This window comes from Pelobates fuscus, chromosome 5 (assembly GCF_036172605.1).
Source record: "Pelobates fuscus isolate aPelFus1 chromosome 5, aPelFus1.pri, whole genome shotgun sequence".
In the NCBI taxonomy this organism is placed as follows: domain Eukaryota; kingdom Metazoa; phylum Chordata; class Amphibia; order Anura; family Pelobatidae; genus Pelobates; species Pelobates fuscus.
Genome location: NC_086321.1, coordinates 170,510,496 through 170,515,616, shown reverse-complemented (window position 1 = coordinate 170,515,616; position 5,121 = coordinate 170,510,496).

Sequence of the window (5,121 nt, the reverse complement as noted above, 5' to 3'; positions counted from 1 at the left end):
CATCTCATAGATTTCTTCCTATTCACCCCCCTCCAAAGACTTCCCAAATGTTTCAATGGACCGCATATCGAGGAGTTGGAACAAATGTATACATATAAATCAGAAATTATAACATACATTTTCAAAAAACTGTAAGGTAGAAGATGCTGCTTTTTTAATCCCCATAGAATGAGCAAAGTCTCTGATCTGGAAGTATCTAAATAAATCCTTAGTGGTCAATGGATGTTCCTGCTTCAGCATCTCAATGTTGACAATCCCATTAGGCTTCAAGCCTCTTCTAGGTTTCAAATATCCCTACATATCATGCCTGGTTGGAAAGGCTGGTTTCTCAATACTGGTGTTAGGGAAGAGGGACTACCCACCAATGCAAATTTGTATCCAATCCTGTCCCATAGGTAAAGTAAATGTAAGATTGACGGACAATTAGATTACTCAAACACCTGCTGGTCTTTCTCTTTGGGGGCTTTGGAGCTTGAAAAACGGAATATGTTTGGAAGATTTGTTGCCTATATTGTGGGATACATTGCACAATTGATACAAGCGTATAAACCAATAAGGTGAGAGCTCCACATAGGGTGTACCTGGTGGAGGCTCTTCACCTAATGTTATCACACCATTTAAACTTTTCATTTCCCCAGATTCAAGTTTAACCCCTGCAGTGCTGAAAAGAAAAAAAAGAGTGATTGAGATCTGGACTGTCTATTCTTGGACTCTGTGTGCAAAAAGCAGTTTATGTGTAATAAGGAAAAGTACATTTTTTCTGCATGATTATATGATCTTTGAAAGTTGCATTACCGTGGTGAAGGAGTCATATATATTATTTTCCACTTTTATTCTCTAATTTGTGAGTGTTTTAAAATTGTGCGCTAACTCATTTATCAATATACATGTAGAAAGAGGGGATATTATATTATATTCAACTCCATGTCCACCCACGTTCTTTCAAAAGCTGGGTGAGATGAGCAGCATAATATTACATTATGAGATTGTGAAAGGCCACATCACTTTTTGTACAAACTCCCATATAGGTATGAGACAAAGCAGGATGAACAAAAGTTAGTAACCAGCCACCAGGCACAAGAGAGAAGAAATAAGAGAACAGAAGACACAAATTAAAAGGAAAAGCTTATTCAAGACTGTTTGAAGAAGTGAGAACTGGGACAAATTTCAGCTAGCTTTCCTTGTCTTGTGTGAAAGATGAGTAAGCAGAACAGGAAGCCTGGTCAAGGTGCCCGAAGGGGATTATGTGGATTATTGGATTGAATGTAGTTACTAAAAGCTTCCAGTTATTTAAATGTACATAGGTACCGGTATTTGACATATAATAAAAAACAATATATTTTTGTAAAATTTGTATTGTATATATTGGGCACTATAGTTATTGATGCTGGCCAGGAATAGTGGGAGTTTTATTTCAGGGCTTAATTTTGTATGTTTCTATTTGCGTTAATATTTTACAGCCATGTTACATGCTACCGCCCACTCCATGTGCTCTCTAATAAGGGTTAATAAATATGTAGGGCTTTAGAAAAATACCTCTCTCTGTCAGTGTTCATTTTGGCGGCAAATTTCTATTTAGTTTTAGTCATAGTCTTTTGACTAAAAAGCCATTTTAGTTTCCGTCATATTTAAGTCATCTGAATTGTTTTAGTTTTAGTCGAGTAAATCTCCAGTAGATTTTAATTGACACAACTAAAATTGAATGGGTTTAGTTAAAGCCTCCATCGGTATCTTTTGCCCCTTGCCCAGCCCCTTTGTGTCTGCTGTGTCCCTCCCAGCCCCTCTGTGTGACCTCCAAGCCACTGCCTGTCTATTTTGCCCTTTCCCTTGCTCCTCTGTAGCTCTTCCACCTCCTCACAGCCCCCTTGTGTGTCTCTTTCTCTCCATAGCATAATGTGTGTGTTTCTTCCCCCCCTCTTTTGTCACTTAGAGTCCCCACCCTCCGCTAATGGGTTAGGTAGGGCTAAAGGGGGACCATAGGTTCACTGTTTAGTCTAATAGCCCCCCTTCATGAGGCATTTGTTGTGAGGGGGTTGGACACTATGTCCCCTCCATCAACTATTTCAAAAGGTGCCCTACCATGGGGCACTTTATTGGAATAGTGGGTGGGGGTTTTTTTCAGGTTTTTTTTTTTTTTTTACAAGAGTGAGCAGCCACAGCTGCTCACCGTTTAGTAGACATGCCGCGACATGAATCGGTTTGGAATTTCCTTTATTCAAATGAAATTCCGAACTGAACAAAATTCACAAATTTCTTCTTAACACGAATGGACAAACTTTTGACATTCTGTTAGATGCAATTTGGTGAATTTGCTGGCATCCTGTCTAAATTACAGGACGTTCCAACGGCGAATGAAGCAACTAGAGATCATGGAGGAAAGGTGAGTATTGTGGAAAAAATTCATTTGACCACAGGAAATGGAGGTCCTCCTTGGGTCAAAGCTGGTCAAGCATAGGAAAAATACATAAGACAAAGTAGTCCCTACTTTGTCTTATGTTTTAAAGAAAAATAGATCAGATATGAAGAAAAGAAGAACATATTCTGAGAGAGGAAGAGAAGAGGAAACAATAGGAGAAAGATGAAAGTTGTTTTAAAAAAGTTTTTTAAAGAAGTGAGTCTAAGTCAATTTTTAGTGTCTTAATTAAAAAATAAAAATAAAAATTGCTTTTCGGGGGCCGAGCCTAGTTTCTGAGCAGAGCAGATGTGCATTTTCTGAGCTCCTATATTTTGAGCTGATTTTGGGGTGCTACTCTCTGCTAACTGGCCATAAAAACTACCAACGAGCACCATCTGAGGTCTGGGGGGTCCCAGTTACACAATTGGAGGCATCACATGAATCTACCAACTGCTGAAGATCTGAAAATCTCTAATGTGGCCTACTGGGAGCTGAGCAGAGGTGACTGATCTTCCTTCACTCAAGTCCCTGATCTGGTCTCAGTGCTATCTGATCCCCGCCCCGGGCCGGTAGGTTTTATCCCGGTTCCCACTAAACTATCATGTGCCACTCACTGTGCACTTATTTTAAGTTACAGATCACTAATTGACCTCAATCCGAGCACATACCGCTCTACCACCTAAAGAATAGGGCCTGAGCCCTATTGAGTCTTACTGTGTCTCACTAGAATGCACCATGCAAAAGCTCGACGCAATCTTGAGGAGCTACTGGGCAAGGCTTTATGCTCATGCACAAGCTACAATGGCAGGGTGGAGAGAAGCTATCGCAGAAAGTAGATTGCCGGAGTAGAAGGACATTCCCGGGGGCGAACCTGTCTTACCTAAGCATACTCACCTTGATGTACGCCTACCAAGGTCGAGGAGCCTTTGAGGCATCGCCTCATTCCATCATCCACAGCTGCGGGGTGTTATCTGCAGATGGTGGCACACCCCATCCAGATCCCTTGCTCACACTGGAGGGGGTAAGGACTTGGCCCTTGGGAACAACCGAGTCTGTGGAAAACCTGATGCTGGCCCTCACTGAGGCCTGGTGCTGGAATGGCGTCCGGCACTGGCGCAACCCAGCTGATACACTTAGTTTAAGAGGCATGTGTATACAAAAAGTGCTTAACTGGATAAAAAACAACAGCTTTATACACTTTTGTGGAATACCCTCTCATTCACACCCAAAAGTCACAATTTGTAAAGTGGCATAAGTAAAGCCTACATCTTAAGTGGAGTGCTTAATAGAAAATATATTTGTGTATGTGGTAACCCCACGTTACCTTGTTTAATTTCTTAAACATGTGGTACATGGAAAAAATTAAATAAATACAATATAGTACAGATTATAGTACAGATGGTATTTAAAAATGAACTAGATAAATTCTTGAACAGTAGGATCACTCACATTTAAAGCAGCCTATATATATATATATTGGCTCCGTACCTTGGTTTTTATGCTCTTCGGGCAGCATCACACCTCTCGTCCGCTTTAAAATTCTCTCAGAAAAAAATAAAGGAAGAAAGAGATCCAATGTGTAGACTGTCAATAAGAACAGAATAAAAAGTGAAATAGGTATAGTGCTCACCTTGTTCAGAGCCTTAAAGTCCTGTCTCCGAGTATGATATTATTGTGCCAATTTAGTGGGGATGGCACTACCCCTATGAAGATTCGGAAGGCTCCAATAGACTTTAAAAGATTAATATAATTTATTGTATTGTAATAAATTAATAGAATTTATTGTGTTGTAAATTTAAAACAAATAGTATATACATAAGTATAACAATATAAAATAACATTCAAAAAGTCCTCAATATTGCCAAAATGCGTTTCACTCTTGCAGAACTTCTTCAGTCAGCTGCAGTTAAAGTCCTATGAATCTTCCATATTTAAGTCTCTTCTAGACCCTCCCCTTGGGTCTCATGTGTAGATATTTGTCCAATCCCAGTGTCTTTCAGTCTCTCTGATTTCCTTCCTATTAAATGCAGCTGTAGTCGTTTATAAATTAAAATGCCAAAATTGACGCCCTTTTTTAAAACTTAATTTCATTGGTGATCTACCAATTTGCTAGTCCAACGTTAACTCAGCGTCCTGCTGGAACCAGCTGAACCCGATACCGGTCTGCATCCTGAAAATACGCATGATACATTTGCTATGCAATACTTTCTACGTGATATGTTGTTATTATTGATGCTTGCACTACTATTGATCTTATTTTACTTTTCAAGTTTACTTATTGTGTGTACTTTGGGTAGTGTAGAGAGGTGCAGGCGACTACGGCTACAGTGGGTAATTCTCATGTTATAAAGCTTGTTAATTTTTATTTTCATTAAACCTATTAAATGACTACTGGTATTGTCAGTTTATATAGCCAGTTTTAATCCCTACTCCTGACCACCCAACCACCGACAAATTGCGGGTTTTCCTGCAGTATTATTTTAAAAAATGAGGTTGCTCTGTTTACGAGTGTATTATTAATGCTCTTCAGAACTCATGTTATGTATATGTAATGCATATCTCCTATTTAATTTTTCTGTACACGGTGGATCATTTGCCTCAATAAAAGAGAGAATGTAAAAAAAAAAGGAAAAAGCTTTTCAACTCTAGATTTAATTCCAATGGCCTTTTATTAATTCGAAACTCCCACTGCCAAATGGAGGTTTGATGAATCTGAGAAAGAAGTA